We start from the raw sequence: 14,812 nt of genomic DNA, 5'->3' as shown, positions 1-14,812 counted from the left end.
CAGAAGTTATAGAAAATGAAAGAAACTATGGTATGCCTAATTTAGCTAATATGCAGATTTGAGATACTAAAATATAGGTTAATATTGTCAGTAGAAGATTACTAATTGTACTTACTAAGCTAAAATCTAAAGTGATATTAGATAAGACATTCAGGTGTGCACTGGAAATGGTGTGGACACCTTCAAGAAAGATATTACTGTTCACTGGATATATTCACATCTCAAGTTATTAATTCATTTGATTTCTTTTTGACTTTCAACACAAGGGATCTTTAAAGAAAAACTACTTTATTACTTTTAAGATTTTGTTTATTTATTTGAACCAAGCTTATACCTGGCCAGAGGCTAGTGCAGCTTCCTAGAAATCTATTAATGCATTTTGGAATATCACCAGCAGGAACTAAAGTGGCAGAAACAGTGTCTCCCAGGAATTGTCTGTTTTATGCCAGCCAGGCCAAAAATCAGCCAGATGACTTAACCATAAGGGAGCCCAGAAGATTCGCTGCACAAAAATGTCTCTCACATGCCGTTTTACTCAAAATGCCATTTTAATGTGATGATGAATAATACTTGAGTAATTAGTAGTCCTGTAGAGATGTATGTATGTATGTATGTATTGTTAAAAAGGCTCCATACCCAATGTAGGGCTTCAAGTCACAAACTCAATATCAAGAGTCTCATGTTCTACCAACTGAATTATACACATGCCCCAAGATTTAGGCTTTTAAAAAGTTCACACACCTCTTATTCATTCAGTCATCACAATAAAACTATAAAGGTACTTAATATTCCCATTTTATAGATAAGGAAAGGCATCTCAAAAAAATACATAACTACTCTAACACATTCTACAGAGAATGCCATATGCCTTATTACCCTAAATATTATTTTTCTTTAAATTCTGGGTAGTTTCTATAAGATGATTATTTCCCAACTTTGCAGCTCATATACTCATAAAAATATTTTGAAGTATACAGGCAAAAATGTTTTGAAGTATATCAATACTTGTATATTACTGATTTATAAACTGCATAATATACTACTACACTGTAACAGTGTTTACATATTATAAAAACTGAAAACACCACCAAAATTAAGAAAAAAAGACCAAACAAATATTAAAGAAACAAATTTTATATTTTCCTCCTAACCCCCAGTAGGTCATCTTATGTATGCCTTCACTGTATACCACTCACTTCTGAGAACACTGCTTTAAGCAGTTGTACACATTTAAGTTTTTGTGTGTTTGATTTAACTACCACAAAATAAAATTTTGGGAAACTCTACCAGCAGTATCTTCAGGAGGAATCATCCTTAATGAAAATTGGCAGTGTTATATAGAAAGAATTCTAGTGTCCAATGGCCTGATCTCAAACCTTGCTCTTAGTTGCTATACGGCCTTGAGCAAATTGTTTAGCCTTTTTGCTTCGTTCCTGTAAAACATGGATTAATAAGATTAATATCTACATCATGGAGTTGTGAGGATTAAATCAGCTGACGGAATATGTCATTAAACAAAATAGTGCATACAAAGTGCTTAAAGCAGAACTTAGCACATGTAAGTGCTGCAAACATATTGATTACTATCAAAGTGTTATTACATTATTTTGTAACAGTAGGAAAGAGGAAATTGTTTTTAAATAATCAAAAAATGCCTACTATGCACAAAGAGCTGACATAGTCACTGAGTGTATACGAAGATAAAATATAAGTTCCTTGATATTAAAATAACTTGCAATCATGAAGAGAGCCATGAGATCATTGGGGACATTTCCATTAGTCAGAGGTTAGTATTTAATGCTTCATTGTATTACCTAAAGATAAAATTTTAAAGTGTATTAGAAAGATAGTTCCATGTAAAAACTATTGACACAGCAATATTGACCACATTGACCCAATAACTTAATGATGCATGTTCAAATGCTCTATAGTCAGTAGCCTCAACTACAGTGCTCAAGACTTGGATGGGAAAAACCTCATTAGAAAGCTATCATATAAAATTCAAGAAAGCAATATATAGGGAAGAGGACAAAAGAGAATGGTGAGATCAGGAAATTCCACATGATGAATTAACAGGTTTGTCTTCATTAAAAGGTCATATCTTTGGTCAGAAATTCTTCAATAAGAAAAATCAACTACATTTAATCATGCAAAGTGAAATAAATAGAATTCACAGTACATCTATTTGTGAATAAAAACAGCAAATAAATAATGCACTAGTTTTAATTATTTTTACAATCTCCTCCTTGGAGGCAATTAGAATTTCATTGATTACTGAAACGATCTTTAAGTATTTTAACATCAAATTAAAGAGAGTGGAGTCATGTTTACTTTATTTTGGCACACTTTAGTGTATAAAACTTAGTTAATAGCTGCAATGTCTGTGGGTTAATTTTGAAAGATCTGTGTATTAGCTTGTTCAATATAGCAATCTAACTGAAAAATGTTAGGTTTTAAAATATAAAAATTATTAAAATTCTTATAATAGAATTGATTTGATTATTATATTCCATCATTGGTATGGTGTATACTATCTTAAGTGCACATAGTACATAATAATTCTTTAATCTGAAATTTTATTTACTAATTTAATTGCATTCTGTGCTCAATAGAATTAATTGTTCATTTTTTTAACAGTAGGCTATGTCATTAAATAAAGTTGTCCACTAAAAGTATGTATTTTTGAACTTCATTAAGTAATGCACTTTCCTATCATGGAGAATATTGTTTTCTATAAAAGTATTGTGCTGAATTTGTAACTTCCAAGATTGGGGGTTGATATATGGTATGCAGATACTTAGGTCTCTTACAAACTCACACTTGGCCATGAGGAATCACATCATTGTTACTGAAAAGTGTTTGGTTAAGATATGGTTTTGTTGCCCATATGTGTACACTGTTATAAATCTAGTACTTAATATCAACATAATGCCAAAGAAAGGGTATTTTTTCTAAAATTAGAATTTCTTAGATATATTTATATCATTTGATCTGTCTTTAACATTTGAACATTCATTGTTCAGTCACCCTTTCTACATAAATCAAAGTAGAAATGTTCAGTGTCAGAAAGATTATGGGTGAATATTGTTTTCTACTATTGTGTTAAGGTGCATGTACATTTTCTTATACTTCATTTTTAATCAAAGTAGTATATATACAATTAAAAATAAAGTAATAAAAAAAGCTTATGATAAGAACAAAAAAAATTACTTTCCTCCTCTTTATTTCTCCAGTTTTGCTCCCCAGAGGTAAATGTTATTATGTCCCTAAACAGTTTCTTCTGCTAGCTTCCTAAGTAAGTATGTATTTTAAATAAGGCCCAGAAAGCATTTTGTACCTTTTATATTTTGGAGAATGTTAAAATTAAAAGACACATAAACTTTTCAGTAACTAGAAGATTATGGCACAAATTATTAATCTTTTTTTTAATTTATTTCTGGAAGCAAGGAAGAAAAGCAGTATTAACCAGCAGTGTGATGGGTTGAACATAAATCTCCAAAATATCTGTTTTTATGATTAAAAATAATTGTGTGTGCTGCAGCGAACTGAGTTCTGCAGTGTAATTAAACATATTTAACATATATTAACTCTATAAGTAATTTGCATAAATTATTCTGCTTAACAATTTTAGTGCACACCAGGGGATACTGTGATTTTTATCAATGTACTCTATTAACTAAATGGATAATGATATCGTTTTAAAAGTTGAGATATAATTACAAGCCCCTAGAATCTCTGAATGAAGGGTGTTACAGGCTATTGAAATAGTTTGCTGGAATGATAGACAGAATTGCATACACTGTTTTGAAAGTTGAATTTAAACCTCTATACCTAATCTTCTGACAAATAACAACTATATATTTATTTATATTTTCTCAATGTTCCTTTTCAGATTTATTAGTTCATATGCTAGGTTTTTACTCTGAGAAGTACTATTATGCATATAGTTCTACATAATTATCATAATAATTTACCTTAATTGAAAATATGGATAAACATTCAATTTTGTGACCTATGTGGCAAACTCGAGGCCAGGAACTTGAGTTCTGATTCTGGATTTGTCACTAAGAGACGAGTGACTCAGAGCAAGTTCCCTCATCAACGCTGGCTTCAGTTTCTTTGCCTATCAAATGTGATGGATTTGGTTGGACTCATATTAAAATTCAAAGAGGCTCCTTCAAGTACTTCACATAATCAATCACAATCACACTCAATCATCTTTATTTGTGATTCTATTTATTTTACTAAATCAGTACATAGTATAGGCACTTGATTACCTAGAAAGGAGACTTTTATCCACTTCGCATTTTACCTTTTCCTTGGCTCACTCTATCTTTCCGTCCCTTACACCCTGAAAAAGCAAAGCCTTGGGAAAGGTTTAGAAATGTCTTTACAGTCCAGACAGGATGGGAGAGAAATAACTACATAACAAGCACCACCTTCTCCCTTGTTTCAACCATGCCAAGAAAAAAGTGTAGATTAAAAATTTTCAAACACTTTGGTTTTTGACCACTTTACACTCAACAATTACTGAGGACCCCCCGAAAATTCCATTTACATGGTTTTCATTTAATGATAATTATGGTATTATAAATTAAAACTAAGCAATGAAAACACTTATTAAATCATTTAAAATAATGTCTATTAATATTAATCTAAAAACACTTTTCATTAAAAAAACTTTATTTTTCAAGCCAAAAAATAAAAAAAGGTGCGAAGAGTAACATTATTTTGCATCTTTAAAAAAATCTCCATAATATCTGACGTAATGGTGGATAGGTAGATTCTCATGCCTGTTTCCAATTCATTATGAAGTCATATGTCAGAAGAATTGAAAAAGGAAGCAACTCCCTAGTGTCACAAAAATACTTTGACCTCTCAGATTTTCCATAGGAGTTTCACCTCCAGACCACATTTTGAGATCTGTTAGTTGTTGTAAACATAGGTATGGGGATAATATATGAAATACTGTGCTTTGACTAGCACAGTACTTAGATGGGAGTGGAGCAGGAGATATGGGGGTTGGTTGATCAAGCCCAGACAACCGTGAACTTGTATGCCATTGTGTATATTATACACCTTGGTTTATATGATTCTTTAAGTTCTTGATTTCAAACAGAGGTTACTTCAGAAACATTCCAAATGTTTGAAGAATTAGTAAGGAATGTGAATTAACTGAAATAAATCTTATTTCCACTTGTACAAGAAGAAAAAAAAATGTCTATGAATAGGACCACTATTTTGATTGCTTAGATGGTTTCACCAGTTTTGTTATGTTTTGATCATTACACTATTAAAAAAAAAGTCATCACTTGGAAAGAGTTCACTAAAACACATGGGGAAATTAGAAAAGAAACCAAAGTAAGCAAGAATTAACTTCCTGCTCATTTACCAACAAAGTTGACCAATAGGAAAGCTGAGATTAAAGACTAAGATCTTGGGGATATGAGCAAAGTTCAAAGTGAATTAGATGGGCATGCAAACTTTCTCTCCAACTGTGCAAAATGCAGGAACCAAACAAGGGTTTAGAATTCAGTATCTTCTTATCCAGGTTTCCAGTACAGGATAGACTATAGAAGCTCGTCTTCTCCACCAGAATCTAGTTAGCATGTACTTCAGTTTACCTAATTCAAGTACTTCAGAATTCATTTATAGCTTATTTTGGTTTTTGGTTGTTTGTTTGTTTGGTTGGTTGTTTGTTTTCACACACTGTCCACATATTCCAAAACTAAAGCTAATTTCTCAAAACTCATATTCAGGGAAGAGAAATGTATCACTAATAACTCTTCACTGACAACAATAATCTCTCACCCTTACATAGTGCTTCCAAAATTCCAAGCACTGCCTTGAATATGTTCTGTATACAAATCTCATTAATCTCACAACAATGTCCTGATGTAGACACAATTATTTCCCCCATTTTTCAGATGAGGAAACTGAAGAACACAAAGGTTGAGTGTTTGCCTAAAGTCAGGGAGTCAGAATTTGAGGCCAGGCAACCTGGACCCAGAATCTGAACAAGAACTAAGTAGCAACTAAATCTACAAAAACTGAATATATAAAATTTTTTCAGGAAAAATTTCACATGTGTCAAGAAGCCCCCTTCTTTCTTTCTTCCTTTCTTACTTTTTTCCTTTCTCTCTTTTTTAGTTTTTTTAAAATTTTATTTATTTTGAGACACAGCACACAAGCTCCAGTCTGCCATCCCAGAGCCTGACGTGGGGCTTGAACCCATAAACCATGAAATCATGACCTGAGCTGAAATCAAGAGTAGGATGCTTAACTTACTGAGCCGCCCAGGTACCCCCAAAAAGCCTACTTCTTTAAATTATTGCTCTGGGTTTGTTTGTTTGTTTGTTTTTGAGAGAGAGAGAGAGAGAGAGAGAGAGAGAGAGAGAGAGAGGCAGAGTATGAGCAGAGGAGGGGCAGAGAGAGAGGGAGAGAGACAAACCCAAGCATGCTAACAGCATGGAGCCTGAAGTGGGGCTCGATTTTATGAACCGTGAGATTATGATCAGAGCTGAAACCAAGATCTGGATGTTTAATTGACTGAGCCACCCAGGAGACCCTAAATTCTTGTTCTTAAATAAGAATTTATTGTGGATCACTCGGACCTCAGTATAATATTAACACTTCAGTATAAAGAATTTTCTCTATTTTCTTCACCACTGTATCTTTAGAACCCAGAACAGTAATTTGCACAGAATAGGCTCCTAATAAATACTTGTGGGAAAAAAAATAAATGTAATGATTATAGTTATAAAGTGGGTTTATTTCAGAAATTCAGTGAAGTGGAGCTAGAGGGAGGATCGTTTAGTTTGTTTTTATTCTCCCACAGTTCTATTTATTGTCAATCTGTTACTGATTACCAGGTGTCTATTATTCAGTCATTTTCAAATTTATTTTTATAAAATCTCTTGGGAATCCTGTTAAAATTCAGATTGTGATTTAGAGGGACTGACATGAAGCCTGAGCATCTGCATTTCTAAAAAGCTTCTAGGTCAGGTCAAGTCTTTGCTCTAAAGACCACTCTTTGAATATCAGAGTCTTTAGGTGTGACATTCAGATTTCAGTAATAAAATTGACTTAAAAGTCATAACAAGTAACAGAGAATATAAACATTATGAGTATCATGATTCTATTTTTTACATACTATCCTTCTCATTTATACTGTTGCCATTATTTTAGGACAAACTGAAAAGTGACATTTTTCACTGCTACAGGAATGATAGTCACATAGAATGTTAAATTCTTCAAGTTTCATTCAGGGACATACTGTGACACTTTGTTTGGATATCTCCAACTGTCAATGTTTTTCCTACGACCTTTCCTATGAATTAAACACAAATAAACACATATTTAAAAATTTGAAAAAGTGAGCTATCTTACAGCTAAGATTAAATGGAAAAATGCAGAGGGGTGCCTGGGTGGCTCAGCTGGTTAGCGTCTGACTTCAGTTCAGGTCATGATCTCACTGTTCATGATTTTGAGCCCCGTGTCAGGCTCTGTGCTAACAGGTTGGAGCCTGGAGCCTGCTTTGGATTCTGTGTCTTCCTGTATTTCTGCCCCTTTCCCACTTGTGTTGTCTCTCTCTCAAAAATAAATAAACATTAAAAACATAAATGGAAAAATGCAGAAACATCCACATCAACATTTCTTGGATTCATTCATCATTCCAGCATTTAAATAGCTAACAAATGTCAAAATAAACTAATGAAAAAGTGATATATTATATTTTTGCAATGATAAGGTAAAGCTTGATTCCCTTCATTTCATACATGTAGACAGAGGCAATGGGAAACTATTAAAGTAATCATTATTTACTTAGCAAACACTTTTATTGCATTTAATTTGTTCCAGATACTATTCCAATTGTTATATAAATATTAACTTGCTCAAAATGCATAACATCCCAACAGATAAGTACTATTATTATTATCTCCATTCTACAGATGATAAAACCAAGGCCCAGCAAAATTAAATATATTCCCAAGATCTCCTGTCTATTTTAATGGAGTAACCAGGATTTGAAACCAGGCAGTCTGGCCTCAGAAGCTGTGCTCTCAACCACTGTCCAATACTGCCTCCCTCTATGAATTTCTAAGGGAAATGTATACTTGAGATTTCCAAAGACTTGAAAAATTATAACCAATTATATTTTTGATTAACCTAAAGAATCAAACTTCTTTCAGTAACTTACAGTGTCACAAACAGAACAGTGGCAAATAAATACTCAATTAAGATGTAGAATGATTAAGGCTTTAAGAACACCAAGGGAGACGAGGCATGGCAGAGGCAAAGAAGGACTTGGAGGAATAAGTTCTCGGTCTAAGCAGAGGTGAGACCAAGAGAGTGAGTGTTAAGTTATTTGTGTGAATTGTATCAGAGAGGGTGATGAGGATAAGGGCTGATTCTTGACAGACTGCCTAAAGGAAGGATGATGGGGAAAATTTCATGGTAGACATTATCCACTATCTACACAGTGAGACTTACCCTCCCATCAGTATTGCATTTTTTTACTACAGATTTAAAGAGAAAAGTAAGTAAAAAATGCCTATCTCTCGTAATCCTCTGCCCCATTTCCCACTTTTTACCATATTTTCTTGCTTTCAAATTGCATTTGATTTTCTACATGTAAGATGTATTCCTGGCTGGGATATTATTGATCTAAAATAAAGCTGAAGCCTGTTGCTTTCTAGGGTCAAAATACTACACAGAAATGTTTCTTTTCCTGAAGTCTTATGTTGGCTAATGATGTTACCATCTGCTCATTAATATAATTAAGAACCTCAAAGACAATCCCAACAATGCTGTCTTTTTTTTCCATATTATATTTAATCGTTCACAAACTAATATTAATAGTAGCTCATCATAGGGCATCAGCTGAAGTCCTCAGCATCTCTCCTTTGGACTACTGAAGTACCCTCCAAGCTTCTCATGATTTTCACTTCTACAATTATTTTTTAATACTCTCATTGGACTTCTTTTTCTAAAGCATATATAGACAGTCTCATGACTTGCCAGTTTAAAGACCTACGTCATCCACTCTCTGCTTATAGATTTAAGCTCAAACTACTTAGTGAGGTATATAAAGCCATTTCTAATTTAACCCCAGACTACTTTTCCAGCCACAGTCACAACTATTTCTTTCCCACATAAGCTTCTTACTTTAACAATGTCATTAAAATCTTTGTAATGTATACTTTCTCTTCTGTCAAGAATGTTCCTGTCCACATCTGTAACTTGAAAATTTTTATTCATCCTCCAAAACGAAGTCTTTCATAGCATTATTCTATTTCCTCAACAAGAATAAAGTTTATCACTCAGAATTCTTATGTACTTGAGTGTATTTTGTATGAGATGCTCTAAATTATGGGCTTCTTGCAGGTAAGAAAATCTCTCACAGTTTTTGGCATACAGGGGAAGCTCAGTAAACATTTACTAAATTAAAAAAATGGGGAAAATGGGCTTAACCAATACTTTTACATTAATAATTCATGGCATAATTTTGTATATAATTTAAATAATAATTGAATAATTAATAACATTCATAATATTAATTACTGCATGGCATTTGGTCTCACACACACTTATATCAATCATTTCTTCCTTTCATATAAAAAAGGATGCTATGTGTAGTTAGCAGAACAACGGAGGTAAAAATATGTAAACAGTCTCAAAAATACCAAGCATATCCTCTGCTCTATTCCCATAGTCATGCCTACGGAGAGAAAAGAATAATCTGAATAGTCAATTGCAAGTTGGTGTAAATTGTTCAGTGCCAAAAAAAAAACAAAAGCCATTCTTGTTGAGTTCAACATGGATTTCATTATCAGGAATGTGCTAAAAAAACTGACACCACTGTGGTCCCTCTGTAGGTGGTTTGTCTCACATATGGGAGGCTCAACTTTGGTAGAATTATGTTGTAATGCCACTGATACATGATTCTAGGATTTATGCTTCCCCATGCCATCTGTAGGTACAGGTGGTTCCTACTTTGTGCTATGATCTCTTTCTGGAAACTCAACTGGAGAGAAAGCAATAGCAAACAGATTATTTTCACCACATTCACATTAACAGCCATGTATATTTAGATTTCAAAGCTTATATATGGCTCATTTAAGTGAGGAACTTTGCAGTTATCATTTCCACCTCTAGATGGTGATGCAGTGCTAGCTTGATATTTGCACTACAACTCACTTTGTGGGAATTCCACACTGTTCTCCAGGGTAGCCAGAAACTGTGGAACAAGCACCCCATTTCAGACTAAGTGGAAGAAGATCTATTAGTCATGTATCTTAAAAGTGAACAAAATAGAGAGCTGTGGAGTAGATTAGTGAATGGCTATGTTTCACACCGAATAGTGTTGTTACTGATATGTGCTGAGACAACATAAAATTGCCATATGTTATACGTTTGATATTTTAATAATTATAAGAATTTTCTAAAATACTCGAAAGTAAAAGTCAGTGATATAATCAAACTCCATATACTCTTAGCTCAAGCAATGACCTATGTTGTTCTCATTTGTTACCACATACATGCAACACGTTCTGATGCCACATATATGAATGCATTAAAACCTCATATTTTTTCTTAACAAAACAGCTTTATGAAAACATTATGACTTGACATTAACCTTTGAAGGAAAGGCTAAGGTTGTAGTGATTAATAAGAAACAAGAGGGTAGCTTCCTGGACCCATCTGTTAACTTGCGTAGGTGGGTTCACTTTGCTGTAATTCCTCTAGTTATAGTCTTATAAATCATGTACTTTTCTGTCTGCCTATTGTATTTACAAGAAAGGGAAAGAAAAACAAAAAGATAAGCAGGAAAGAGCACAGGCCTTATAAATACTGGCTCTTAACAGATATAGGTTTAGATTACGGAGTAGTTCCTCCCTATTGACAACTGGAATCAGGCAGAGTAATGATGGAAAATTTTAACTAACCTACAAAGTTTAGGGAGGAATTAAAAAGAAAATTCAACTGTGCCAAAGCATTATAAAGAGATCCTTGATGTTGTTACATCAGGAAAGTTCTTAAAGTTTTAGAAAGTCATCATCTTGATCTGGGAGCTAAGTGGGAGATACCATAATAATAAGAAGAAAGGGAAGGCTGACCCATTAATCTACACCTTTATCTACTGCAGTGTCCAGCCATGGCCATCGGGGTGGTATGCATCTTTATGGGGATAAGAACCACAATTACTTTACTGAACTGGAAATTATGGAATCCTTGTCTTTTGGAAATCCACCAGGAGAATAAGTAATAAACCAGTGGAAAAATAAAAGTATAATCAATAGTAAAGTAGGAAGAGATAAAGATATATTAATAGAAACCAAAGAGGAAAATTAGCAAGTAGGGAAAGGAGAGTATATAAAAGCTTTTCTCACTTAACACAGAAGGCTTCCTTTACTACTCATTGATTGTCCTCCTCTAAACATCTAGAGTGTTCAAAGTGTTATTTTATGTCAAGAAATGTATAATAGGGTGCAGAAAGTACCTGCTTTAAACTCAGACATATTTTTATTAGAACTTGAGGAAAATACTTAACTCCTTTGTTGTAGTTCACCTGTGTAAAATGAGGTAAAGAATATCTGCATTTCAGGGATATTTTGATTATTAAAGATAAGATATAAAAGATATAATATGAGCACAAAGTTGGTGATCAATTAGTAGTAATCATTATAAACATTATAATTTTTATTAAGACATAGTACATATTATTATTAGATTTGTTAATATTGTATCTGTATCTAGAAATAAGTCTAGGTAATAACAGGTGTTAATGGATACTTGCTAGCTTGATGGATAAATATGGTTTGAGTGCAAGCAAAATTAGCCTTGGGACAGCTTATTTTGCCTTTGTCACATAATACGAAGTCTTCTCTAAAATATTTAAGATAAAAAATATGATTTTTCTTCTACATACAGTCTTTCTATTAGTGTACATGACTAATAATGGCTCATTTTAGAATATACTAATAATGAAGGAAAGTAAATATAATTCAAAATTATGTCATATGACTCACAGGTAGCAGATGCTACACCTTCAAATATTTAGTGGAGACTCGGATACAAACTACATCTGGATACAATGACGGATATATATAGCCCAGTTTCCCCTTTACTTCTTTTCTAAGTTCAGCTACTAAAACTAAACAACACATGATTGACAACAAACATCATCTCTTGCCTTTCTCAGAAATAAATTCAATCCAATAGATTTTGTTTAAACTGACGAATTAGAGGTACTTCTATGAAAGCAATGTGGTTAATACAATGTTAACGTAGGATAGAGATACATTAGAAAGAATAAAAAGTGTTGTAATTGAGTAGTGTTAAGGAACTTTGCTACCTTAGAGTTAGAAAGTAATCACTAGATATCCATTTCACTTATAGGAAGGAACTGAAAAAACTAATCTTTATGCAGACATATGGTCAAGTTAATGTCATAGAACAAAGGCTGGGTATAATATAGACCTATTTTGGAATGGTAATGAAAGAACATAATGACAGGTCATGCTCCAAAAATTTATTGATTCATAGAAATAATTTGAATCATTAAGTTACCTGATAAAATTAGTGATTTCCTTAAGTATGGGGGAAAAAAAGTAACCAGAGAGTATGATTAAACAGTAAAATGCAACAGGACAGGGTTACCTTACTCATTTTAGTGGCTTCAGTAGTATTTACTGTCAATAATGTGCTTTTTATTAGACATGATAAAACTAAACAAAACAATTAAGGCTATAGTACCACATGTCTCAACTTTAGCAGGCAACAAGGTAAAAAAAAAATTGTGCTTATGTTGGATTTAACAGATCCATATATTACTTCTTGTTTTGCCCTTTACTAGCTATTCAAACTTGTGCAAACCATTTTGTTTCATGGAATCCACTTGCTTATCACAAAGCATTTGGGTCTCAGCAAATACTTTCTAAAATCCTTAGCAGTTTTAATGTTTTAGAATCCCGTAATACTTTGTACTATATTCAATTAGTAAACTGCATCTGTTTTCTAAAAGATCAAACATGAAATGACAAGCATGCTTCAATTCTAGCAGCCATGAATGTCCTTGTCCTGGTGGTATGGTGGCAACGATGGGGGCTATGTGGAGACAGAGGAATAGAATAAAGAAAGCAGGAGAGATCTGGCTGCATTTCTCTGAACAGCTACCGTTATAGTAAGAAGCACCTAGTAATGCCTTTGAAAGCCAAGTTTTTGCTGGTATGTATAAGAATGAGGCTAGTGGAAATGATTCTCAATGATTTTTAAAGAAACACTCCTTGTGTAAAAACCTTTCTTCTATCAGCCCCTTTAACTTATCAATTTTAAGTACTAACACCTGACTGCTGCCCTTCTATCCTATGCTGTGTCTCTATGAACTGAATATTTCACAGGAATAAATGATCTGGATCAGATACTAATGATGGAAAAGTAATCATCAACACCCTTCCAAAGAATAGTATTAAGTGAGCTACACAGTCCTTCAGAATTTTGTTTTCAAATGAACAACAGAAATTCTCAGTTAAGACATGTAGCATGTCAAAAGGAAACATAGGCTTAAGAAAAGAGCAATAATGATAGCTACTAGTTATCTAATGTTTAATTATGTGCCAAGCATTATCTTAATACTTTACATACATTATTTCATCAAATATTCATAGGCACAGTTTGACACAGACACTAATATTATCCCTCTTTTATACATGTTGAAACTGAGGCAGAGAAAGATCAAGTACACACACTGAGGTCCTACAGCTCAGAATGGCAGATCCAGAACTTGAACAAGAAACTCCAGCCATTACACCATGCTGTTTCTCAGCAGTATTGTCAAATCACATATTTCAGAACATTCTTTATTTTCATTGTTCTTCATGTGTTCTACAGCTTCTGACTTACTTTTTTCTCCTCATTAAAAAAATTTAATTAAAGTAATCAATGAAAGAATCACAGCACATGTTCACTACCGAGTCACATAACCAACCTCACTAAAAATTTCTACTGAGAGTGAATGTATTAATTTAGTTTTTAATAGAAGCTGTAACACCATGAAACATTTCACTTTCTTGGGGCTATTCTATTTTTAGTGCAAGTATTCACTGACACTGTACAATACCTATTGTTTCATATCAATCTAAAAATCAAATGTTCTCTACTAACTTTCTGCATGTTTTGCCTTGGGAAACATCTATGTAGAATTTTAAAATATGTGGAAATTAGACTAATCAAACCATTAATTAAATAAGACTCAATTTTGCATTGAGGTATAGAGAGAATAGGGTTTACTCATCTAATTATAGAAATCCTAAAACATACTATATTTAAGTAATATTTAATATCATAAGAAGCCAGTACGTTTTCTAAAGTGTTAAACATATTCCACCTACATGCATCCTTTTCTCATATTAGTCACAAAGGCCTCATTTCCCTCCTTACTGCTGTCTTTCAATAAAATATCTATCTCCTTCGATCACAGATGCAGACATGTAATGAGTTTCTCTCTAATCAATAGCCCTTTCCCTGGTCAGAGTGAGCATCCAGAGGAGTTGGGAATGTGATCTTTGCCAGAACTGTTTCTGTCTGTTGAAGCTAGCAGAAAAATTGTATCTTTCTTAAAAATGCATTACTTATTTTCATTATTTTTATCAAAATAGAATACATAAAGAAATTTAAAAGCTGAATTTATAATGAAAAACAGCAGTCCTCCAATCCAACCCAATTTATGCTTCCCAGTGTCTGTACTCTTCAATGCTTTTTGATAATATGCTCATATATGCATATTTCTAAGTGATATTTAATTTTTGTC

The sequence above is a fragment of the Prionailurus viverrinus genome, chromosome D4, assembly GCF_022837055.1.
Source record: "Prionailurus viverrinus isolate Anna chromosome D4, UM_Priviv_1.0, whole genome shotgun sequence".
NCBI classification, from domain to species: domain Eukaryota; kingdom Metazoa; phylum Chordata; class Mammalia; order Carnivora; family Felidae; genus Prionailurus; species Prionailurus viverrinus.
Note: the sequence above shows the minus strand (reverse complement) of the source record.